This window comes from Heterocephalus glaber, unplaced genomic scaffold (genome assembly GCF_053883595.1).
Source record: "Heterocephalus glaber isolate CG9 unplaced genomic scaffold, H.glaber_assembly_v1.0 deba00001428, whole genome shotgun sequence".
NCBI lineage: Eukaryota > Metazoa > Chordata > Mammalia > Rodentia > Bathyergidae > Heterocephalus > Heterocephalus glaber.
The window spans coordinates 17,567,994-17,595,283 of record NW_028258293.1 but is presented as its reverse complement, the minus strand read 5'-3'; the positions used below and the strand labels follow the sequence as shown (position 1 = coordinate 17,595,283).

The 27,290-nt window shown below is 37.5% G+C and overlaps 1 long non-coding RNA gene and 1 pseudogene across 1 annotated transcript in view; one reads left to right on the top strand and one right to left on the bottom strand.

The window, feature by feature from the left end:
• LOC147827988 (uncharacterized) overlaps positions 1 to 27,290 on the bottom strand; it is a 63,592-nt gene that overhangs the window by 19,003 nt on the left and 17,299 nt on the right. The window lies entirely within an intron of this gene.
• Positions 4,439 to 4,914, top strand: LOC101715232 (proteasome maturation protein pseudogene; annotated as a pseudogene).

The window sequence follows — 27,290 nt, the reverse complement described above, 5'->3', positions numbered from 1 at the left end:
AGGATTCCAGAAATCCAACAGAAGAACAAAATTCTACAAGCAGTGAGAGAAAAGAAACAAATCACATACAAAGGAAAGCCCATCAGAATCCCAGAAGACTTCTCAATGCAAACCCTCAAGGCAAGAAGAGCTTGGAATGATGTACTGCAAGCCCTAAAGGAAAACAGCCTCCAACCCAGATTGATGTACCCTGCAAAACTATCTTTCAAAATTGATGGAGAAATAAGAGACTATCATGACAAAGAGCACATTAGGAACTTCATGAATACCAAACCGGCACTCCAAAAATTTTTAGACAATACCCTAGGAAAAGACAATGAGGATCACAACACCAGGAAACCCAGCAGAATAAATCCATTGGGTGTGACAAATTAAATGCAAAGGGGGAGAATCCAACAAAAAGAAAAAGTCATGACAAGGCTTTTAAAACTTTTGACTTCATCTCCCTAATGAGTGTATAATTCAATCTTGTTATTGTACTGATTAGTATTTTTCTGATTCTAGAGTTGCACACCTTTCCTTGTGCTATACTGGCTATTTATCATCTTCTTATGTCTACTTTTTAATTGGGTTGTCTATTAATGAGCTCTAAGAATTCTTTATATATTCTGGTCATAGGTTATATGCATTGTAAATATGGTCTGTTTAAGGACAACTTTTCATTTTAATGATGTCATTTAAAGTTCTAAGTTTTGATGGAATCTCATTTATCAATTTTTTTCTTTTATACATCATGTCTTTTGTATCCTAGGTAGTTCTTGCCTAACCTGAATTCATAAATATTTTCCCTTATAATTTCTTCTTAAAGTTTTATACTTTTAGGCTTTCTTATTTAGGTTCATAGATCCCTTCAAGTTATTTTCATGTATGGAAAAAAAGGGTTGAGGTTAATTTTTTATATATGGATACCAGGTGTTCCAGTGCCGTTTGCTGAAAACACTATCTCTTCCTCGGCTCTTGAATTGAGTTTATATTCTATAAAATGCTAATGTTAAATAATCTTTCAAAACTCAGTGGACCATATATGTATGGTTCTATTTCTAGATTCTCTGTTTTATTCAAATGACCTATATGTCTTTCCTTATACCAACACTGCCTTGATTGCTGTAGCTTTAGAAGAAGTCTTAAAATTGGGTGCTAAACGTCTTCCAACACTGTTTTTGTTTTTGTTTTAACTTTTCTCGGTCCTTTGTACTCCTACATAACTTTTAAATTTCAATATCCAATTCTTCATTTATAGCAAGTATACACAGACCTGAATTTTTATATATATCTTGTGTTTTCTAATCCTGCTAAATTCAAATACAAGTTCTAGGGGCTCCTAGAGATTTCTTCGTATTTTCTCTGTAGATGATTATTTCATCTACATATAAAGATTTTGTTTCTACCTTGCCAATCCTAACCTAATTGTATAATTTTATTGCCAGCCTATTTTTGGTGGGGCCTAGGTTTCAAAGTTTAATAAACAGATAAAGAGTAAACGTATCTGCCCTTGTTCCCCACCTTAAGGAGAAAGCATTGTATCTTCTCCATTCATATAAGGCGTTCTCACTGGAAGTATGGAGTACATGTCTTTAATCCGTTGAGAAGGTTCTGTTCTACTTCTAGTCTCCTGATAGCTTTCACCATGAACAGCTGTAGAATTTAGTCCAATACTTTTCCTCCAACTAGTAACAGGATCATATGGCTTTTGACTTTCCTCTGTTAAAATGATGACTTTTGGGGGTGGATCTTCCAATGCTGAACCAACACTGCCATCCCTATAACAAAATCACTTTCTACATACTGCCAGATCTGACTTCTAATTGTTTGTTTTGTTAAACAAATTTCTATCTATGTTCATACTTTTTTCTTCTATTATCTTTAGCCAGTTTTAGGATTAGCACAATGTTGAGTTCCTAAAATGAGGGGAGAAGTGTTCCTTCTTTTTTCTGCTTTAATTGTTTGATATAATTTATCAGTTAAAATGTTTATGAGCCTGCTGTTGTCATATAGGTAGGTTTTCAAGCTAGGAATATATTTTCTTTAATAGGTGCTATTCAAATTTTATATTTCCTCCAGAGTTAGCTTCATTAATTTGTCTTCCAAGGTACTTCTTAGAAGTTGTCAAATTTATTTCAAAACAGATTTTTGAAATATGCTTTCTATATCCTTTTAAATTCTGTAAAATCTGTGGTAATGTCTCCTAGATCTTAATATTGTAATTTAAAAAATGTATAACTGATATTCCATAACAGGAAGAAAAGGTCTAAAGGTGCAGGGGAATTGGGAGGGATAGGGCAAAGGAAAAAGGGAAAAGAAAAAATATGAGAAAATGAAAAAAATGGAAACAAAGTCTTTGCAAATAGGGAAGGGTGGAGGGGGTGAAGGGAGGGCAAGGGAAGGGGAAAAAATAAGAACCAAGATACTCATGTAAAGGTACAGGATCCCAATGATGAATGTAACTGTATTTTATACCTAAAATGTACCAATAAACTTAATGGGGAAAAAAAAAAGAAAAATGGAAAGTGCAAAATATTTTGGACAGAAATTATAGAAAATCTAAACAAATAGATGTCATGTTCATAGATTGGAAACTCAATATTGTCATATATAAAATTTCCCCAAATTAATTATATTTTTAATTCAATCCCTTTCAAACTCTCAGGTTATTTTTAGATATTGATAATCATATTCCAAAACTAACAAAGGATATAGAATAGCCAAAACAAGCTGAAAAATCACTAACTTGGAGGACTTATACTACTTTATTTCTAAATTTATTTTCAAGCTACAAAAGACAGTATGCTATTATAAAAAGCAGACCTATAAATCAAAGGAAAGGAATCAACAGCCCAGAAATAGACTCATATATAGTCAATTAATTTCTTAAAATGTTGCCAAGGAATTTCAATGAGGAAAGAATAGTCTTTTCAACAAATGGTGCTAAAATAACTGCATATCCATTGGAAATATATGACCTCAACTCTTACCTCAAATGTACACAAAAATTAACTCCAAAGTTATCAAAGATATAACAAAGACAAACTTCTAAATGTATGAGAAAACATTTACAAACTTGTATCATCAAAGATGTTTTTGATAGCTAAGACAAAAAAGTATTAAGCACAAAAGAACAAAATAATTGGACCCACTGAAAACTAGAGATTCCTGCTTTTTGAAAGACTCAATTCTTAAACATAAAAAGGCAAGTTTCACACACACATGCATACATATATAGAGATACCTACTCATTCTTACATGAGTGTATATATGTATATAGGACATATGAACCCACACATCTGAAAAGGATTTTTATCCAGAATATACAAAGAACTCATACAATTTTTTAAATGAGCAAAACAGCCACTTTGCAGAAAGCAGATATTTGCTTGATTTCCTGTGGTCAATAGTTTTCATTTAGCCAACTTTAAATTATTTCAATTTTCTTGTGGCCAATATAGACATAGATACTATGTTCCATATGAATAATATTCAGAGAAATGTCAGTTCAAATCGCGAGACAGCACTGCACATGAACCAAATGTCTGTGGAGAGGCTGCAGTGTAAAACACTGATAGCAATATTAAGTGTTGACATGGATGTAGAACAACTGAAACAGTGCCAGGAAGAGCACAGAATTATACCACTTGGAAAAATAGTGGGGCAATTTCTTAAAATATATACTTTGCCTACAATCCAGAAATTCCATCCATAGAAAATTAAATATATTTAAAAGAGATAAAAAAAGCAAATGTCTAAGTAAGTTCATTTGTTCAAACACAAAGGTTCATAGCAGCATTTTTCATAACAGTTCAAAACTAGAACCCATACCCGTGTCTATCAAGAGGAACAATGAGAGACAGAAATTGTTGCATTTGGACACAGTGGAATCCTACTCGGTAATTAAAAAGGAACACATCACCATGTGTACATGAAAAGTCAGGGTTAAATTCCAAGAGTATATACTGGGTGAAAGAGCCAGACCCAAAGTACACATGTTGTATTATCTCACTTATATGAAGTCCTAGAAAAGCCAAGTCTAACTGATAGTAGCAGAAAGCAGGTCAGTGGTTACCTGGGCCAGGGATGGTAGGTATGTGTGGAAATGCCCAGAGAGGCACAAGGGAACTTTTTAGGATAACGGAAATGTTTCATATTTTAATTGTGGTGATGGCTACCAGGATCTAAAATGGTACAGTTAATATGAGTACATTTTGTTGTCAATAAATATTATCTAGTTACAGCTGACATAACAAGAAAAAAACTTTTTTAAACAAGAAGAAAGCATAATGCAGGAGATAGATGATAGTCAGGCAAACTGGGTTTAAATCTCAGCTCTTGCATCCCAGGATTGCCAATTACTTCCTCTCTCAAATCTTAATTTTTTCTCTATCCTAAGAGTTTGCCTTTGCCAAATGACTATGATCAGGAGTCAATTTATAAATATTTGGAGTGGGCTGAAGATGAATACCAGAGGACTTGGATCTCAGCTAAAGGACAGTATTCCAATAACTGAACTTTCAGCAAGTGGGCTTTTTGAAAGTCATGATCTTCTGTGGAAAGGTTTTTCTTGTGTGAAAAATGAACTATTACCAAGTCATCCTCTTGAATTATCAGACAAAAATTTCCAGCTCATCCAAGATAAAATGAGTTTTTCCACACTAAGGAACATCCAGGGTCTCTTTGCTCCTCTAAAATTACAAATGGATTTCAAGGCAGTACAACAGGTTCAGCGTCTTCCATTTTTTTTCAAGCTCTAACCTTTCATTGGATATTTTGAGGGGCAATGATGAGACTATCGGATTTAAATCTATTCTCAATGATCCATCACAGAGTGAACTCATGGGGGAATCACACTTGATGGTGGACTATAAACTTGGTTTACTGTGATACATGTGCTGTTCATGAAGCAGAGGGGCTGCATCTTGTGATAGTTGTCTTTTGTTATAGTTTGATGTACACAACATTAAAAGTACTGACACAGGAGAATTTCTGCTTAATAATATCGGTGATGATTTGAAATTATTTGAGTCTTTGGATTGTGGCTCTGTGACAGTTGAAAGCACTAAAGGTAGATGATTTCGAAGCTCCTAATTTGTAGTAAAACAATAGCCTTCCTTATCTTTCAAAAACTGTTTCCGGTGAATATCAGAAAATTGTCCAGAGGTTCCAACTCACCTACTTTCTAGTTATTCTATCAATTTAATTTTAAATGACCATTATCAGTATTTGAGCCTACACATTTTGTGGTAGTATCAGAATAAACATATATACAGTAATACCTTGGTTCATGAATGCAAAAGTGTTTAGCAGAATTTTACTTCTGTTCACAAACTCCGCATTCGATGACAGACACAACCATGGCCCTGCAGAAACACAAATGCAGCTATCTTTTCCAAAATCATAAAACAAATTAAGTGCATAAACCAAGGTACCACTGTAATTGATTTCAGTGGCAGCACTTAAAATTGAGTATAGATGTTTATGTTTTTGTGTAGCTTATTAGAATAATGTTTGCTATATTGATTGTATTTACAATTATAGCTCTACTTTGATCCTGTCATGTTGAAAAGTTCAGAGGTTCTGATTTTGATCTTATCTTTAAAGTGAAAAAGCCACCAGCAGATGTAGACTTAACAGCTGTACTTCATAAACTTAATATGTACTTTATTTATTACCAGGCAACACTGTCAAAATAAAATTCACTTTTCCTTATTCTTAAAAAAATAATTTATAAATATTTAATAGGGGATACAATATAATATTGTATTGGTCAGCTTTCCTGTTGCTGAAACAAAATACCTGACACTCCCAGCTTGGAGGAGGAGAGGTTTCAGGGCTCTTGGTCTGTGGTCGCCACAAACATCATGGCGGAACAGCTCAGGGAGAGGAAGCAGTTCCACCACAGAGGTCAAGGAGGGGAGGAAATATGAGAGAGGGGACCAGAGACACCCTTGCAGGTCATATCTCACCAGGCCCCACCTCCTAACGGCACATTCAGCTATGAACTCTTGAGTGGATTAATCCCCTGATGAATATCTCACCCTCTCGATCCAATCACCTTCCAAAAGCCCTATCTCTGAACCCATGAGACTTTGCAGGGGACGTTTTTAGATCTAAACGGTAATGGTTCTAGAATTTACGTATATTAAGTATACATGATACTTCATAGAGCTCCCAGAATCTTACTTCTAAGTAGCTTCCATCAAAGACATGAAAGAACCAGAAAGTTTGGGATTTCTTGGAGACGGGTAACCAACCCTTGGGATCCAAACACTCCAGAAGTAATTACTGATCAGGCTAGCAGACACTTGAGAACTTTCTTCCGTGCATAATAAGAAAAAACACAGGAAACTGTGGCTTGGCAGTGGTTCTCAGATCAAAGGAAGGCTTGCAGGACAAACCGTAAGAAGGGAGGGGAGACAGAGATGGGAGACGCAAGGAAAGGAGATACAAGCAGAACTGTGGGTAATAAGGCTTTTCCCTTCTGCTGCGATTCCGAATTTTTCCCTCTTCGGTTCTATGATTGATGGTGTCTGCAGGTAACAGATAATTACTGTGTTTGGTGTAGGGTCGCCTGGTGGAAAGAAAACAGCCTTTGAAGTTCTGAGACGTGGAAAGCTTCAATGCCAACTTTTCCAAACCCTGTGCGTGTGATCCTTGGCAGGAGAGGCAGGATCTCTGAATCGCCATCTCCTCCTCCCTAAGACGAGGATAATGGAAGAATCGCGCTGTCAGGGTGTACTAGCTCTGCAGCGGCTTCCACCCAGCCTGTTAGAAACTGATCTGAGAGGATGGCATCGGCTGAGTGCGTGACCTGGATCAGGCACAGGCTGCACAGAGCAGGCCCAGTCTCCAGGGCCAGGGCCAGATTGGAGAGAATGTTCCCTCTGCCAAGTTGGCCAAGTACCTTGGCACTGTAACCCCAGTCAGAGGATGTGAGTGAGCTGTGTCAGAACAAGGGGGATCATAAAAGGCTCCAGCCTCCTTGTCCCATTCCCCCTGGAGGCCCTCAGCTTCGTTCCCACCGCTATTTCTCCTCTGGCCCCGGAATCCCCAGAGCGGCGCGCGCGTGAGTGCTGTCCCTCCAGAGGAGGGTTGCCTCAGGAGCTGGGTACATTCTGCGAAGTGTTTGTTCTGCTGGGGCGCCACGTGTTCCCAGCCCTCTCCTCGGGCGCCATGGCCTGTGGGCCCAGTTGGCACTGGTGTGTCTTGGCAGCCGCCACTAGGGGGAGTCTGAGCCGGAAGCTCGGGACCCTGGAAGACCGTGGAGGTCTCAGCTAGGGTAGGAAGTCTTGACAGTGTTAGATCAGCGCCCATGAGGCTCTCACTCTACATAGTCCAATGTCGGGACAATGTTTGAGGAAGGAAAATCGCCCAGCACCAAAAGAAAAAGAATTATAGAGTATCATATTATCTCCACACTCTCCCTGGCTGAGCATCTAGCCTTGGCCTTCCCTGACTGCCCTCTCCACAGTTAGAAGCTGTGGTAGCGGAGGGAACAAAGCGATGGTGAGTTTGAGGCCAGCCTGGCTACATACGGAGACCCTGTCTCAAAACAACAAACAAACAAACAAACAGTGATTCGAAACTGTTCTGGAACTCCCCAGATAGGCGAACTTGGCCATGTCTCAATGAACAAAGATTCATGAAAACAGCATTTGCTACCATTCTTTGGCTCTTCATCAAGTGTCATGCTGCCAAAAATCATTGCATTTAAATCTCACAACGATTACATGAAGGGGGTGTTTTTCATCTCCATTTTATATTAAAAACTGAGGCATGAGAAATAACTTCCAGAGATTTTTAATCTAGCACAGGTGTTGAGCTCTTTCTCCCTCCAGAGTTCGCTCTGAAGCCCACTCTATCTCCAAGACACTGTCTTATGTTCCAAATGAACTTTAATGATAATCATGTCTTTCTCATGAGTTTTTGTCTTGAGAACTTTATAGTTATTCAAATAATGATTTATAGGGCCGGGGATTTAGCTCAGTGGTTTCACTGCCTGCTACGCAAACACAAAGACCCGAATTTGATCCCCGGTACTAAAAAAAAAAAAAAAAACCAAAATAATGATTTAGATTCAAAGTTTCTTGCTGTATGTGTTTCAGGAGCTGCAATGGACTAAATATTTGTATCCCTCCAAAATTTACATGTTGAAATCCTAATGTGATAGTATTAGAAGGTAAGGATTGGGGGAGGTAATTATGTCATGAGGATGGAGTCCTCACAATTGGGATTTGTGCCCTTATAAAAGGAACCAGAGGGCTCTCTCAGCATCTTTCTGCCGTAGAAGGATACAACAAGACAACACTAATCTGTAACCTATGAGGACCCTCACAAAGTCCAGCCTGCTGGTACCCTTGTCTGAGACTTGAGCCTCCACAACTTTGAGAAGTAAATGTCTATTGTATTTAAACCACTCATTTTATGGTACTTCATTATAATAGCTAAACTGATAAAGACAGGGTCTAAAAGTCACCTTGGCAGAGGACTGTGACATGGTACAAGAGTAAAGAGAGAAGATACATGGAAAGGTACAAAGGCATGGCCCCGTAAGGTCATGGGCATCTCAGAGGTTGAGGAGGGCCAGCTCAGGAGCACCTGGGCAAGGTGACATCTTTACACCTCTGCTTCCACCCCTCCTATGGCTCTAGTGCCATGGCATGTGGGATAGCCCAGTGTCCTTCCTGGCCACTCCTTTGCCCTAGGGCAGAGGTCCCCAGGCTTCGAATGAGGTGTCCAACGAAACAGTCCCCTCCTCATGGCTTAGCCAGATTTCCTCAAAAATGAGACCTACCTGGAAAATAATCAATCTTGAAAACTAGAGATCAAAAATGCCTCCCCAATCAGCCTATCCTTGCCTTACCTGCCATCACTGTTCTCTTCCTCAGTGGCTACTCTGTAAGGTGGGTAAAACAGGGATAGGCTGACTGGGACTGGCATTTTTGATTTCCAGTTATTGAGGCTGATTATTTTCTGGTTAGGTCTTATTTTGGGGGGAAAGAGAGTATGCAGGCTCAAAGTGGCCCTATGTTGGTTTTCTCATTCTTTTGAAATTTTCTCCCACAAAACATGGGTCCAACATCTCCTTCCATTTCCCTCCCATCCACCAACCCCAGGGGCTGTATGACTAATAAAGCTAAAACCTGGAGCAACATACATGTCCATCCATGGAGGGACTGATTCAATAAATCATGCCATATGTCCACTCTGTTGATCAGGCACTTAAAATTCAGTTATAGTTGAAACAAATGTAACTCAAAATGCCTAAAGCCAAAGTAAGGACTTCTTGGCTCTTATAGGTAAAAAATTCAAGGATGTATGACTTCAGGTGCAGTTAGATCCAGGTGTTCAAACAATATTGTCAGTAAGCTGCCTTTCAAAAAAATCTTATATCCCAGCCTTCTTCTGTATCAGCTTCCTTCTCAGGCAGCAAAGATGACCATTATGGTTTGAATGTGTTTCATCCCCCAATGCTCATGAGTTGGGAAATAAGACCTCAGAGTGGTGGTATTAGGAGGTACCATGGGACCTTTAAGAGTTGGGGCCTAGTGAGAGGTCATAGGTCACTGGGAACATGTCTTGGGATTGTGGGAGCCCACACACTCTGGCTTCCTGCTCAGAGATACTATCTTCCTCCTCCCACCATTGCCATCTGCCATGAGGTAATGTGGCAGGGGTTGTGAGGCATTGCCAGAGGCTCAGCCATGGTGCCTAGACTTTAAGCTTCCAAAATTATGAGGTACATAATCTTGTTTTATTTATAAAGTTAGCCTGACTCTGTTATTTTGTTATAGTAATGAAGAGTGGACTAATGTAAAACCCACAGGCAATTCTGGGCTTTCATCTCACAACACACCCACACACTCAAGAAGGTAAAGAGCTTTTCATACACTATTTCAAGCAAAAATCCTGTGACTTCCCAGTTCTGGATTAGTCTCTTACTCAGATCAGGTTCCATGTTAATCAAGGGATTGACATAACTTAAACTAGACCATTACAGGAGAATTCTATAACTTAAAGACTAGACCATTACACTGCTAAAAGAAAACATACAATAGGCAAAGGCTCATTTTTTTCAAGACACAAAAAAGCAATAATAAAAGAAGGATAAGTTAGACTTGATCAAAGAAACTGACAGAGAACATTTAAAAATTAAAAAGGCAAGACAGACAAAATAGACATTTCTCATACTGTAAAATAGTTCTGTCACTTTTTTTAATGACATGAATCTATCTATGGCAACATGACAAGATCTTTAGAAAAGGGAATTCTGTTTTGTTCCCTAAAACTCTGTCATCTAAAATAGTGCACAAGAAATATTTACTGAATGAATCTCATGTATATATATAGATAGATAGATATACAGACACCTCTCTGTCTCTGTCCACAAACACACACATTTGCAAGCCTGGGACATCAAATGCAGGGCCTCACACATAATAGCCAAAGCTCTGTCACTGAGGTATACTCTCAGTCCCTCAAAATATACTATTAAATCTTTAAAAATGAGAGACGCAAACTGATCTCATTTATTATTAAGAATGTAGGGGCCTGGGATTCAGCTCAGTGGTTACACCACCTGTCTTGAAAATGCAAGGACCTGAGTTTGATCCCCGGTAGCAAAAAAAAAAAAGAATGTTTTATATATACGCACACACACACACACGCATAAAACCAAGGTTCAAAGGGATGGGAGAAAGATGGGTTTTTACTTCTTGTCCCTTGAAAAGGTTGAATTTTATGCTAAAATACATAGAAATAGAAAAAATAAAAAGCATCAGGCTATCTTAAGCCCTCCAGCCACACCCTGCCTGGAACAGAAGAGCATACCTAGTGGTTCTGGAAATTCCTCCAGATTCTTTCTCTTAACCTCACTTCAAAGTTCACTCATGATTGATTTTTCAAGTTTCAGTCCAACCTGCACAACTGAGCTTCTCACATTTGACAAACTGTCTCTTAATTTACCTTTTCTCCAAGATGCTGTGCCTCTAGTCTTTCCCTCAGACCACCCACTTCGCCTCTTGCATGGATGATATTCCAGTGATATCATCCCAAAGACCTTGTATGTCGTGGAGCTCCAGGTTTCCTGCACACATTTTTTACTCTCCAGCAGATGGGAGTGGGGAAGTAACCTGGCTGTCCACTGGGGTGAAAGTTTGAAAATGTTTTCAAGCCACTGGAATGATGTGAGATGGAAAAGTCTGAAGAAAACGGTGTTTTACATGTTACTATTACCAGAGTATGACTGACCATGGCTTATTTTCTTCCTTTTATACAAATGGAGAAACTGAACCTCCAAGTTTGAATAACACACCCTAGGTCATGCAGCTAGTGAGTGGCTCTGGCTCAACCTAAAGATTGTCTGACTATAAAGTTTATTCTCTCTTATTTAATTGCATCAAGGTACTAGTAGGGACCATGAAGAAATAGAAGGGTCCTGGTCACTCTCAGATTTCCCCAGGTAAATGTGAGACTAACAGAAACCACCTAAAATGAAGGAAGTTTCTATTTTGACCTTATTATTCTTGCACATCCAATAGATGAGGCTGTTTTGAGAAATCCCAGTTACTATCAATCCCTGAACAAATCTTGAATGTGTCCCAAGATGGCCTTCAGAAAAATTTTAGGTCCCTGTGGAGAAGTTGACTATCCAGGATAGCTTGATTATTTCCCATTCACCTAAGGCAAGAGGAGTGAGGTTCTATGGAAATATTTTAGAATTTTCAGAAGTGCTTCAAGTGAAACAAGTCAAGAAGTAGGAATGTGTTTTATGAAGTATACATCTATGATGTCTCCTTATTCAATACCCTCTTGGAAAAATATATCCACCTCAGAGCAAAAGTGGCAACTCTATGTACATATGACCAGGTTCTCTGATCACAGCTGATTGAACCACAGATGGATACCTAAAGTTGAGCTGGACACTCTGTACCCTAAACTTAGGGAGCAATTCAAGGAAATGGCAAAGCACTGGCTTCAGTACTGAAAAAAATCACTGAAAAGTCATCAAACTGAGTAGGACATTGGCAGCTAAGACTATACAAAAGAAAATAATGCACATATGTTGACATTTTGATCTCCCTCCCAGGAGATAATGAGATTATTTCTGATCCATGAAGTCTACTAACAGCACTTCTCTCCTCCCCTCCTCTTTTCTCTTTCCCCCTCCTCTTCCAATCAACATTTAGTGACTTGTCTTTAAAACATAATTTTAGGGAAAAAAAAAAAACTTATCAGACACTTGTGGAAAATCTTATAGCATAACAGTTTAAAGACAATGATGAAAGAGAGAGAAAATGAATTAGAAACAATTCAGGAAATAAGCAAACTTTTAAAAATGACAATATACTCAAGAAAATGGCAAATGAAGATGCTGAGTGACAGGATTGATAACAGAGCGACTTTTCCACTGAAAACATCTATAAAACTGAATTTTTAAAAAGTTTCAGCCAGGAATTGTTGTGCATGCTTGTGATTCCAGAACTCTGGAGACAGAGGTGGGAAGATTGTGAGTTCAAAATCATCCTATACATCATAGTGAGACCCTGTATAAATAAATAAATGAATAAATTTTTATACCTAAAGTGCTGAAGAGCAAAAAAAAAAAAAATACTTAAGAATTGTTGCACCAAGATGCACAAGAGGATATAAACACACTGGTAACATGGAATTAGAAACCCCTTTTACTTAGAGCCACTTAACAATTCCAGAATGAGTACCTGTGAGATTTAGTGGACTTTCAATTACAGGCCTAGGAATCAAGGACCTGACAAAAGATAGAAGCTCAAATTGTTATGCTTTCTGTTGGAATCCAAAAGGGCTTCAACCTATCAGTACAGATGAATCAGGTTCTTCACTTCCAGGAATGAAAGTCAAATTTCAAATTTTCTCCTTTGCTCAACTGAAGTTAATGCTATCCCAAATTTCTACTTGTTCCATAAACTTTTCAGAACCAAAATACAATCTTCTCTGGAGGAAGAGTACATCTACTACATCCTCACATAACTTTTAAAATAATTTTCAAGCATAAAGTCTGACACGATCTAAAAATAACTAGCCATACCACAAGGCAAGGCAACATAAAAGAAATCCAGCAGAAACAACATACAGTAGAAAAAGGCTTACAGAGAGTCCAGAGGTTGCATAATCAGATTGTCATAAAAGCAATTTGTATCAATCAAATAAAACATAAGTTTTAGTCAAAACTGAAAATAACTATTAGCTAATGGGTAAAGAGAAGCAAAACCAAAGGGTGAGAGATTAAGCAGAGTTTTTGGATGTCCACATCCAAAAGTTTAGTTTCTTGGGAGAAGGCTCCCCAGCCACCATAGTACTGCTCCCAGCGCAGAGGAGGTGAGCCAATTCCAGCACCCAGGAGGAGGGTCCCAGGCTTACTTAGCACCACTCCCAGCACAGAGGAGGTGAGCTACGTGGGCACCAGCAGCACCCCACCCCCAGGCCCCCACTCCCCCCGAGGAAATGAGAAGACACGTAAATGAACCTCAAAACCAGACTTCCAGATCACCTACAGCAACCCCAAAAGAAAACGAGATGGAACAATCTGATACTCAAACACCTAGACTCCCTCAAATGGCAACAAAAGAGGATCTGGGAAAAATCAAATCAGAAACAATTTCTCACATAACAGCAGAGATTATGCCCATACTGCAAGATATGATTAATAAATCTAGAGAGGAGCTGAGGAACATGATGGAATCCCAACATAAGAAACAAATGGAATCCATAAAATACATACAAACAGATTTCCAGGAGATTAAAAACTCCATTGAAAGTCTTCACAGCAGAATGAGCCAATGTGTGGACAGAATTTCAGATATAGAAGATAAGATTGCAATTAGTGACCAGGAAAAGAAAAATTGCTTTAAAATAGTCAGGGACCACAAGAAATCAACCCAGCAGCTGCTAGATGATGCAAAGAAGAATAACATAAGACTGATTGGAGTCAGTGAAGAAACAGGAGAGAGTGAAGGTGACATAAAAAACTTTTCACAGAAGTGATGGCAGAATACTTCCTAAGCAGGGGAAAAGAATTTGACATACAGATAAGTGAGGCATATAGGACTCCAAATACCCGTGATCAAAAAAAATCTACACATAGGCATATGATAGTTAGGATTCTTGAAACCCAACAGAAGAACAAAATGCTACAAGCATTTTGAGAAAAGAAACAAATCACATACAAAGGAAAGCCCATCAGAATCACAGCAGACTTAACGCAAACCCTCAAGGCAAGAAGACCTTGGAGTGACACATTTCAAGCCCTAAAAGAAAACAACCTCCAACCCAGATTGATGTACCCTGCAAAACTATCTTTCAAAATTGATGGAGAAATAAGAGACTATCATGACAAAGAGCACATTAGGAACTTCATAAATACCAAACCAGCACTACAAAAAATTTTAGACAATATCCTAGGAAAAGACAAGAAGGATCACAACTCCAGGAATCCCAGCCAAATGAATCCATTGGGTGCAACAAGAAATAAAATGCAAAGGGGGAGAATCCAACAAAAAGCAAAAGTCATGACAATGATAAGTCAATATGCATCAGTTATAACCATCAATGTTAATGGTCTCAATTCACCATTCAAAAGAAAGACTGGCAGAATGGGTCAAGAAGCAAGATCCAACAATATGCTACATAAAAGAAACACACTTAATTCAAAAAAAAACTATAGACTGAAAGTTAAAGGGTAGAAAACAATACTCCATGTGACAGGAACCCCCCAAAAAGCAGGAGTAGCTATCCTCTTTGCAGATCAAATTTCAAACCAAAATCCGAAACACTTCAGGTCCCAAGAATTTCAAATAAGGGATAGTCAACTTGTATGTACAAATCTATTGTGAACATGTGTTTTCATTCCTCTTAAGTAAAAACTTAACAACAGAAATGTTGGTTCTTAATAGTAATACAAGTAATTTCTATATTGTTTTCCAAAAGGGTTTTGTACAAACATTTTACATTCACATTAGCAGTATTATTAGAAAGTTCTAACTGGTTCACACCTAAGCTGACATTCGTTCTTGTAAAACTTTTAACTTCATTTCCCTAATGAGTGTATAATACGATCTTGTTATTGTACTGATTAGTATTTTTCTGATTCTAGTGTTGCACACCTTTCCTTGTGCTGTACTGGCTATTTATCATCTTCTTCTGTCTACTTTGTAATTGGGTGGTCTATTAATGAGCTGTAAGAGTTCTTTATATATTCTGGTCTTAGGTTATATGTATTATAAATATGGTCCATTTAAGGACTACTTTTCTTTTTCTTAGCAATGTCATTTAAAGTTCTAAATTTTGATGGAATCTCATTTATCAATTTCTTTCTTTTATATGTCATGTTTTTTGTATCCTAGGAAATTCTTGCTACCCTAAATTCATGAACATTTTCCCTTTTAATTTCTTCTTAAAGTTTTATGGTTTTAGTCTTTCATATTTAGGTTCATAGATCCTTTCAAGTTATTTTTATGTATGGAAATAAAGGGTTGAGGTTAATTTTGTACATACAGATACCAGGTGTTCTAGTACCATTGGCTGAAAACACTATCTTTTCCTCTACTCTTGAGTTGAGTTTATGTTCTATAAAATGTTAGTTAAATGATCTTTCAAAACTCAGTGGAACATATATGTGTGGTCCAATTTCCAGATTTTCTGTTTTATTCCAATGATCTATATGTCTTGCCTTATGCCAACACTGCCTTGATAACTGTAGCTTTAGAGGTAGTCTTAAAATTAGGTAATAAGGGCTGGGGATTTAGCTCAGTGGTTCTGCCACCTGCCTCGAAAGTGCAAGGTCCTGAGTTTGATCCCCAGTACCAAAAAAAAAATTAGGTAATAAATGTCTTCCAACACTGTTTATTTTTCTTTTTTTTTCTTTTCACTTTTCTAGGTCCTTTGTACTCCTACATAACTTTTAAATTTCAATATCTAATTTTTCATTTACAGCAAGTACACATAGACTTGAATTTTTATATATGCCTTGTATTTTCTAATCCTGCTAAATTCAAATACAAGTTCTAGGGGCTCCTAGACATGTCTTAGTATTTTCTCTGTAGATGATCATTTCATCTACATATAAAGATTTTACTTATACCTTGCCAGTCCTATGCTAATTGCTTCTTTTTATTGCCAGACTATTTTGGTTTGGGCCTATGTTTCAAAGTTTAACGGACAGATGAAGAGCAGACGTATCTGCCCTTGTTCCCCACCTTAGGGAGAAAGCATTGCATCTTTTCTATTCATATAAGGCATTTTCGCTGAAGTACGGAGTACATGTTGTATCCATTGAGAACATTCTGTTCTACTTCTAGTCTGATAGCTTTTACTATGAACAGCTGTAGAATTTAGTCCAATACTTTTTCTCCAACTAGTAACAGGATTATATGGCTTTTTCCTTTCCTCTGTTTAAATGGTGACTTATGGGAGTGGATGTTCCAATGCTGAACCAACACTGCCATCCCTATAATAAAACCACTTTCTACATAACTGCCATATCTGGCCTCTAATAGTTTGTTTTGTTAAACAAATTTTTATCTATGTTCATACTTTTTTCTTCTATTATCTTTATCCATTTTTAGGATTAGCACAATGTTGATTTCCTAAAATGAGGGGAGAAGTGTTCCTTTTTTCTGCTTTAAATGTTTGATATAATTCAACAGGTAAAATGTATATGAGCCTGTTGTTGTCATATAGGTAGGTTTTCAAGCTAGGAATATACTTTCTTTAATAGGTGCTATTCAAATTTTACATTTCCTCCAGAGTCAGTTTCATTAATTTGTCTTCCAAGGTACTTCTCAGAAGTTGTCAAATTTATTGCAAAAAGGAATTTTGCAATATGCTTTCTATATCCTTTTAAATTTTGTAAAATCTGTGGAAATGTAATCTATGGGACACAATGAAAGCAGTCTTATGAGCGAAATTCATAGCAGTGAATACTCATATTAGGAAAACAGAGCGAGCCCAATTAAACAATCTAATGCTGAACCTCAAGCTTCTAGAAAAAAAGCAGGACAAACTCAAAGTTCATACAAGGGAAGAAATTATAAAGATCCGAGCAGAAATCAGTGCAATGGAGACTAAGAGAACGATACAAAAAAGTCAATGAAGCAAAGAGTTCGTTCTTTGAAAAAATAAACAAAATTGACAAACCCTTAGCCAAACTTATCAGAAAAAGGGAAAGAAAAGGCCAAAATCGATGCAATTAGGAATGAAAAGGGTAAAATTACAACAGACCCAGCAGAAATCCAGAGGATCATCAATACTACTTCAAGATCCTATACCCCAATAAGATGGAAATCACAGAAGAAATGGACAGATTCCTAGATATGTATGAATTACCAAAGTTGAGCAAAGAAGATCGAAAACTTCTAAACAACCCAACATCAATCAATGAAATTGAAAATGTAATTTAAAACTTATCAACTAAGAAAACCCCAAGTCCTGATGGCTTCACCACTGAATTCTACAAGACATTTAGAGAGGAACTACTGCCACTACTGTTTAAACTCTTCAATGAAATTGAAAGGGAAGCAATACTCCCAAATTCATTCCTGGAAGCAAGCATCACCTTGATCCCCAAAGCAGAGAAAGACCCAACCGAAAAGGAGAACTATAGGCCAATCTCACTAATGAACATAGATGCAAAAATCCTTAATAAGATACTGGCAAATAGAATACAGAAGATCATCAAGAAGATCATACACCCTGATCAAGTGGGATTCATCCCAGGGATGCAGGGATGGTTCAATATACGAAAATCAATTAATGTAATACACTATATCAATAGAGCCAAGGACAAAAACCATGTGATCATCTCAATAGATGCAGAAAAAGCATTTGACAAAATCCAACATGCATTTATGATAAAAACCCTACGAAAAATTGGAATAGATGGTCTCTACCTCAAACTGATAGAAGCCATCTATGAAAATCCAACAGCCAATATCATACTAAATGGTCAAAAACTGAAATCCTTCACACTAAAATCAGGAACAAGACAAGGATGTCCACTATCATCACTCCTGTTCAATATACTTTTGGAAACATTAGCCATGGCAATTAGACAGAAAGAAATAAAAGGAATAAAGATAGGAAATGAAGAAGTCAAATTGTCATTATTTGCAGATAACATGATACTCTATATAGAAGACCCCAAGAACTCCATCAAAAGTCTTCTAGACTTAATAACCAAATTCAGTAGAGTAGCTAGCTACAAGGTCAACACACAAAATCAATAGCTTTCCACTACACGAACAATAGACTCACTGAGAGAGAAATAGGGCAAATGATTCCTTTCACAATAGCATCCAAAAAACTGAAATACCTAGGAATCAACCTAATGAAAGAAATCAAAGACTTCTTCTCCGAAAACTATAGTACTCTGAAAAGAGAGATTGAAGATGATATCAGAAAATGGAAATACATTTCCTGCTCTTGGGTATGAAGGATCAACATAGTGAAAATGGCCATACTTCCAAAACTGCTATATAGATTCATTGCAATCCCAATTGAAATCCCAGCAGCATACTTCATGGACCTTGAGAAAACAATCCAAAAATTCATTTGGAATAAGAAGAGACTCAGAATAGCAAAAACAATTCTAGGCAACAGAGACATGGCAAGGGGTATCACAACCCCCAACTTGAAACTATACTACAAAGCTACTGTGATAAAAACAGCATGGTACTGGCAAAGAAACAGACCTGAGGACCAGTGGAACAGATTAGAAGATGCAAAAACAACTTCACACACACTCAGCCACCTCATCTTCAACAAAGGAGCCAAACATCCTCACTGGAGGAAAGATAGCCTCTTTAATAAATGGTGCTGGGAAAATAGGGTTTCAACTTTCCAAAGATTCTAACTAGATCTATATCTCACCATGCTCTAAACTAAAATCGAAGTGGATTAAAGATCTAAATATTAAAATAGAAACGCTGAACCTGTTGGAACAGAGGTTAGGTAGAACTCTTGAAGACATTGGGGTAGGAAAAGACTTTATGAACAAAACCTCAGTTGCCTGTGAACTAGCACAAACAATCAACAAGTGGGATCTCTTCTTGTTAAAAACCTTCTACACAGCAAGAGAAACCACCAACAGTGTGAAGAGACAACCCACAGTGTGGGAAAAAATTTTCACCTGCTCTTCCTCAGACAAAGGTCTACTATCTTGAATCTATAAAGAACTTAAAAAGATCAGACCTCCCAAATTTAAAGACCCAATCTAAAAATGAGCATCTGAAATGAACAGACATTTCTCAAAGAAATAGAAACAGCAAATAAACATATGAAAAAATGTTCAACATCACTGGCCATTTGAGAGCTGCAAATGAAAACAACACTGAGATTCCACGTCACCCCAGAAAGAATGGCTGCTATCAAGAAATCAACCAATAACAAATGCTGGTGAGGCTGTGGGGAAAGAGGAACCCTGCTCCACTGCTGGTGGGAGTGTAGACTGGTGCAACCACTGTGGAAATCAGTATGGAGGTCCCTCAAAGAACTAGGACTGGAAGTCCCATTTGACCCCGCTATTCCACTGATGGGGATCTTCCCCAAAGAATTAAAAGAATCATACCACAGTGATATATGTGTGCCCGTGTTCATAGCAGCATAATTTGTAATAGCTAAAACTTGGAAGCAGCCCAAATGCCCATCAACTGGAGATTGGATAAAGAAAATGTGATTTTTTTTAAATGGAGTACTACTCAGCCATAAAAAATGAAAAACTTGAGACATTTATAGCTAAATGGTGCACAGTGAAGTGATACTCTTAAGTGAAATAAATAGGGCACACATGCGTAAATACCAAATAGTTTCTCCAGTGTGAGAAACTGAAAGTGTAAATAAGGACTAAAAGGTATAATAGATAATGTGAAATAGGAAGAAAAGGGGCAAAGGGGAGGAGGAAGTGGGAGGGGTAGGGGAAAGGAAAGAGGGGAATGGAATTAATATGAGAAAATGAAAAACTGGAAACAAAGTCTTTGTAAACTGGGAGGGATGGAGGGGTTGAAGGGAGGACAGGGAAAGGGGGAAAAATAAGAAGAGAGATTATGTAAAGGTACAAATTTCCAATGATGACTGTCATATTGTATAACTAAAATGTACAAATAAAATAAAATTTTTGTAAAAAATTTAGTTTTTTGGAAAACTAAATTGGAGTTTATGACCTAAAAAAATGTGTCCAGGTTTTCAAGGAGTAGTTCTTTTTATTTTTTGGTATCAGGGATCAAACTCGGGACCTTGCGCTTGCAAAGCAGGTGGCACAAGCACTGAGCTAAATCTCTAGCCCTCAAGGAGTACTTCTAAAGCACTACACCTTAGAGGTAAGGAAAGTCTTAGACCACCTCTCAAGAAAACTGAAACTCATTTGCAAATAGGCTGAATTCCCAAGTAGATTAAAAATTACAGGCACCTGAGAAAAGGATTAGCAACTGGAAGATAGGTCCATAAAATAGATTCACACCAGAAAGAGGGGAGAAGAAGTTACATAACACAGAATAATATATGAGACTGGTGGAACACAATAAAATGTGTTCTATGTGTGTACTTAGCATTCCAGAAAGAGAAAAAAATGAAGGATATACAATATTTGAAAAGATAAGGCTAACATTTTTATATAATTAGCAAAATGAATCAAACCACAAAAATCACACCAAAACTGGAAAGAAAATCAAATCCACAGTTAAGTATTCAAAGTGTTGGAAACTAAGGGACAGGCATGGTGTGCACACGTGTAATTCCAGCTCTTGGGCAACATGATTGTGCATTAGAGCCCAAGCTGGGCTAAATAGCAAGACATTGGCTCAAAAAAGAAAAAAAGTGTGGAAAACACAAACCAAAAAATTGAAACTGGAAAGACTAAGGCCAGGGATTTAGCTCAGTGTTTCCACTGACTGCCTCACAAGTGCAAGGACCCGAGTTTGATCCCCAGTACAAAAAAAAATTGAAACTGGTCAGATGGGGAGAGAATACAATATCCAATAAAAGTCCCATCACAACTACACTTAGATCTGTCTTCTCAGCAGAAGTTATGAAAGCAAGTAAAGTTTTAAAGAGCAAAAAAAAAAAAATGAAATTTTCTTAGAAACTGAGAAAATTTTTGCCAGAAAAAATAATTTAAATCAATAATATTGAAAACAAAAACAATAAGAATATGAAATAAAAACTGATTAGTTGAAAAGATCTCAATTATACCTGATAAACTGATTTTTAAAATTTTAAGAAAAGATCCACATTACCAACAGCAGGAAAGTTGTGAACTATGGTGCCCAATTTAGAAGAAATAGACAACATGAACAGTCCTGTATCTATCAAAGAAATTGAGAAGATAATTAAAACATCCCCAAAAAGAAAATACCAGGCCTGATAGAACTACTGGCAAATAATACCAAACATTTTAGGAAATAGTATCAATTCTACACAAAATCTTCCAGAATATACAAGGAGGACACTTCCCAACTCTTGTAAAGCCAAAATTTTTCTGATTCTGGAACTAGAAAAAATACAAAAAAAAATAAAATTGCACAATAATTTCCCTTATAAATATAGACACAAAAATGCTCAACAAAATAGTAGTAAAGTGATATCAGATGTGCATAGGGATTTGCTTCAGTGATAACAGAAGTTAAAACAGAGGCAACAGAGTACATGCCATTTTTTTCTTTGGTACCAGTGATTGAACTCAGGTCCTTGTGCTTGCGAGGCAGGCAGCAGAACCACTGAGCTAAATCCCCAGCCCTCGGCTACATGCTATTAAAACAGAGGCAAAAGCTTTAGTGCAGGCATAGGAAGATAAAGAGGAAGTGGGTGGTAGGGCTGATAGAGGGCAATAGGACTGTCCCCTCTAGCGAAGGAAAGGGTCCAATTTTTATCAAGTGCCAGGGTAGGCTAGGCATTGGTAACTTTCCATTGAGTCATAAGTATGAAATGAATTAGTGGTTACTTTACCCCTGGAGCCAACCTGGTGCCCCACCTCCCACTGTCACAGTATTTTAGCTTTCTGGCTGCTGGGAGCAAGTATCTGACACCCTCAAAGGACAAGAGGGGTTTTGTTGCTCACAATTTCAGAGGTTTTAGTCCATGGTTGGCTGGCTCCAAAGCAAAAAAATTATGACCAAAGGGCACCCTGGAACAAAGCTGCTCACCCCATGGCGGCCAGGAAGCAGGGCACTGGGGCAGAGTGCCAGCTAGAAATATACCCTCCAAAGGCCCCCAGTGACCCACCTCCAAACAGCACCTCTGGCTATGAACATCATTGGATTAAACCACTGATGAGCATAGCACCTCCACCATCCATCACCTCTGCAGGAGTCTCTTGATCCAGTCAGGTTGATAATTACAATGAACTGGTGCAATTGGTGTGCTTGGTCTTTACATATAGAGCAGCGGCTCAAGGGGAAGGATATACCATAAATTTTTGGCAAAGGAAGATGGAGGAAAAGTCCTATTTTCATTTTAATAGGTCATGAATTAATCAGAATCCCTGTGATTTTCTGTCTCCTGTCCCCACAAGGGTCCCTATTGTATTTCAGAACTCTAAGGCTATATATCATATACAGATATTCTTCATGTAATGACCTACCCATTTAATGACTGTTAGGACTTACAACCGAGGCACGCTGTTCAGACTTATGACTCATCTTTGTTTTGTACAGTTTTGTATAGTATCTTGTTGATAGAGCCTCAATGTTTTTTGTACAGTAAACTTTGTTTATACAGTACTATAATTTTTGCTTATTATACTGTTCAGTACTATAGTTTTACATTATACATTACAGTACTGCATGTGTTATGCAAATAAAAGCAAAGTCAACAAGAGTTTACTTTGAGCATTTCTTCTTTCTGAATCTTGTATATACCCCATACAATCTCTCATTTAGTGAGCAATTCATAACGACCTAGGGGCAGGAACTGACTTTGGTCATTAAATGAGTAATGCTTGTAGCTTTTTTTTTTTTAGGCACAGTCACTAGGGATGTTGTACAAATAAACAAAGCATTCATGAAAACACAAATGTCTTCAAAATATGTAGTATTTTTATAGTGTCTGATACCAGGGAAAAATAAGCTACCTGACATTTTTTGGATATTGAAGCAAAAAAACAACTTCAATATCCAAAAAAATACCTGTATATGATTTGCTTGTTTTGCTGCAGACAGAAGTGATTTGGAGCCCAGTTTTATGAGACCTGCTGATCACACATAACATAGGCAGAACAGCTGTGCCAAAGGGCCAGAAAAATTTATAAGTGCACTCTTTTTATTGGGCTCAGTTCTAAGTAGTACTTGCGTCCAACAGTTCCTCAGGTGATAATAAAACTGATTCATTTGGAGTTAAATAAATTCTCAGATATAAACAAATTCTTTAGAAGTGATGTTACCTTTGAAACTTGTGTTATGTAAAAATGTCTCATCTTATGAGTGCGCGTATTTTCTCAAGGGTTGTATGTACACTTCCGAACCACGGGAAATAATTAATTATCACTGTTATTCTTGGCTCTGTGATTATGTGTTTAATTTTTGTCTTACACTCCTGTCTAGTAAGCTCCTTTACTACATACTTCATCTTTTTATCCTCTAAGGTATTTACTGCAGAGACAGACAGAGCAAAGGCTCCATTAATGCCAGTTTCAGTGATAAGAATATTTGGCATTTCCAGTGATTTTTTTCATAGTTAAACAGGTTCATGGTTCTGTGACATCTTTTTAGTATGTCTTTCTTTCATTGGTCCTTTGGAATGACCTCAAAAGCTCCTTCATTAAAGAGCCAAAATTGCACATTCAAAACATAGCTTCCAGCAATATCAACTGTGTGATCCATGTAACCTTGAAGAATTCACAGAAGCTGCTAAGATGCCAGGAAATTCAAAAATAGACACTTTATTGATTTGTTAAAGATCATATCTGGATTGCATCTGTTTTGAAATCATGGTTATTGATGAGCACTTTCTATATCATTGCTATAAGATGTCCTTGATTTTCTGAGTAACTTTCATTCTTGCTTTTTCTAACATGTGAGAGATCTATATTGCCTGAACCCTGCTGATGAGATACTTAAAATGACAAATATTTGTTTTTTCATGATTCTAGAAGCCACAGTCCAAAATCAACTTCATTGCAGAAAATCAAATGTCAACAGGGCCAAATTCTCTCCAGAGAACATGGAGATAAGCCCTTCCAGGATTTTTTTTTTTTTGTACCAGGGATCGAACTTAGGACCTTGTGCTTGCAAGTAAGGCAAGGTGCCACTGAGCTAAATCCCCCACCCCTCTCCCAGTATTTTTATGGTTTGGATCTGGAATATTCTCCAAACACCTCATGTATTCAGAGGTGGGGCCACATCAGAGGTGGGGCCTTGTTGGAAGGGGTAGGTCACAGGGAACATGACTTGGAGGGATATATTCTTGTCCCTGCCTCCTCCCTTCCCTCTCTGCTTCCTGGTCACCATGCAATATACAGGTTTTTTTGCACCATGCCACTCACCATGTTTTTTCTGTTGTGGAGCCAGCCTACCATAGACTGAACCCACTAAAACTGTGAGCCAAAATAAACCTTTCTTCCTTTGAGTTGAAGATGTCCAGTATTTTATCCCAGAGATAGGAAAGCCAACTAACAAAGACATCTAAGGGCTGGTAGCACTCTTAGGATAGGGGTCAGTTCTCTCCAGGCCTCAAGGGCAACATCTTTTGCTGTATTTTCACATGACCCTCTGCCCTGTGTGTCTGTGTAAAACCTTGTTTGGCTTTTCTTTTAAGAACACCTAGAATGGCATTTAGGACTTACCCAGGTAATTCAGGAAAATGTTCTCACATTAAGATCCTTAACCTAATCACATCTGGGAAGATATTTTTTCCAAACGAGGTAACATTCATAGGTTTCAGAGATCAGGACTCAATAACATTGCAAGTAATTTTTCAGCCTACCACAAGTAGGTTTAAAAGCCATCAAGTATTCAGTAGTAAATCTAATGAAAGATATGCAAGACTTCTACATTGAAAACCTACAAAATTTATTAAGAGAAACTGAAAAATACTAACTAAATGGGGGGACATACTGTTTTCATGAATGGAAGACTTAAAGATTTAAAGGTTCTAATTTTCTCCAAATCCATGTATAAGTTATATGCAACCCTGATCATAATTCCAGTGATATTTTATTGATGACAACTGACAAATTAACTCTAAAATGTATATGACAATCCAAAAACCAAAAAGAACCAAAACAAACTTGAAAAAAGAATAAAGTTGAAGGAATTAACCCAATTTCAACACAAAGTCAAAAATATAAATAAATCAATATGGCAATTGAATCCTAAAGCAGGATTTAAAAACCTTAACATATATGAGGGGAACTGAATTAGGGTACCGCTCATATCATGTCATTGCCCATTTGCTGCCTCTCCCCATCTTCCAGAGAGCTACAGCCATTGTAGTGGTAATGAGTAGAGAAAGTGTGTCCTCAGGAAATATCTGCTGACTTGACTTTTATAACCCAATTCTATTTACAACTTTTAAAATAATAAATATTGCATCATCAATGATTCAGACATTCCCATACATGTTCATAGGTGATTTGGGGGAATAACTGAGTGCATACGAAATTTAATGGATATTGGATAAGTCATTTTTCTATGAAGGCTTTTGTCCCTTCATAAGGACATTTGTCAGACAGTGGAACTAATTCTGTACTTCACTGATACATAGGATGCACCTTCCTTACTCAGTAATTCTCTCAGGGTAGGTGTGTATTTAACATCAATACCTTTATCAACACAAATGGCCTTGGGACTTCATTTGATTCTGCAAATATTATAGCTACTGATCTGCAGTCTGCTGCCTCTACAAATAAAGACTCCATTGGACCTTATCTTTCCATTGTGATCCATGAAATTAGTATTTCTTTGTTATGGTGAAAAAAATCTACATTGACTACAAAAAGAAATGCCTGATATTAAAGCATGATTACTTTCAAAATAAATTGAATACATGATTGTCCAGTAACAATGATCATGTTCAAGACATTCTATAACATAGGAAGAAGTCCTATCAAAGATAATATCCAATAAACCAATAACCAAACTGTACTAATACATTAAACATAATTAGCCTTGAATTTTTTTTTTAAAAAGATCTATTTAAAAGTGAGGACAAATCATTGCCTGGTAAGATGCCATGATTACCAAGGGCAGTCATAAATCATCTCTGTATCTGAGACACATAGAAGCCCAGAAGAGAACACAGTGTTCAAGAACAAGCTTTAGGAGCTAGAACTGGTCATGCACACCTGTAATCCCAACACTCTAGGAGGCTGAAGCAGGAGGATTGCAAGTTTGAGCCCAGCCTGGGCAACTCAGTGACTCAATGAGACCCTGTCTCAAAATACAAAATGGCTAGAGATATAACTCAATGGGAAAGCCCTGGATTCAGTCCCCAGTATCACAAAAAAACAAAAGAATGGGGCTTAGGTGTGCTTTTCTTGTTGTTTTTTTTCTGTTGTTTTTTGTTTTTGGTACCAGGGATCAAACTCTGGTCCTTGTGCTTGCGCACCAGGTGGCGAAACCACTGAGCTAAATCCCTGGCCCCCAAGTGTGCTTTTCTTTATTGTCCTCTGCTCCCACTAGAGCAAGCCTAGTTCAGACCCTTGTTACTTAGCATATATTCTGACTTTCAGTTTACGCCACTACCCACCTATGCTGTGCCATTACCAATCTATGCTATACACCACAGTCAAATCATCCAAAATAATCCTAAACAGGTATCCTTTGCGGACCTGATATTCTTACATCAGTTAAAATTGGCTCATTGTGGTGCAGCAATAAATATTTCTAGGTCTTAATGGTTTGACATAAAAATCTCTTGCTTATGCTGTATATACAAATCTGATCAGACACAGGCTATATTCTTTGTAAACACTCAGGCCTAGGTAGAAGACAACTATAATGGGAAATGGTCCCCAGGGTTGAAGGAAGAAATGTGGCAAATTACAGACTGAAGCTAGAACTCACAGTCACGACAGCCTCTTGTGATGCTTCGGCCAAGGTGAGTCACATTATGTGTACATAGTCCAAATAAGTACTAGGAAAATTTGTATATGAGAAATATACAATCAAAAAATAGAGTAAGAACTGTTTAAATACCTTAGAAGTATTTTAAAACTTTCAACAAAAACAAATTTAGGACACCATATAGCATTAGTTTTTAAAACATATTAACTTATTATGATTTTCTCTCTGGAAATTTTTAAATTTCTCTTTTCAGTAATTTTGGCCCTAGCTGTATATTCC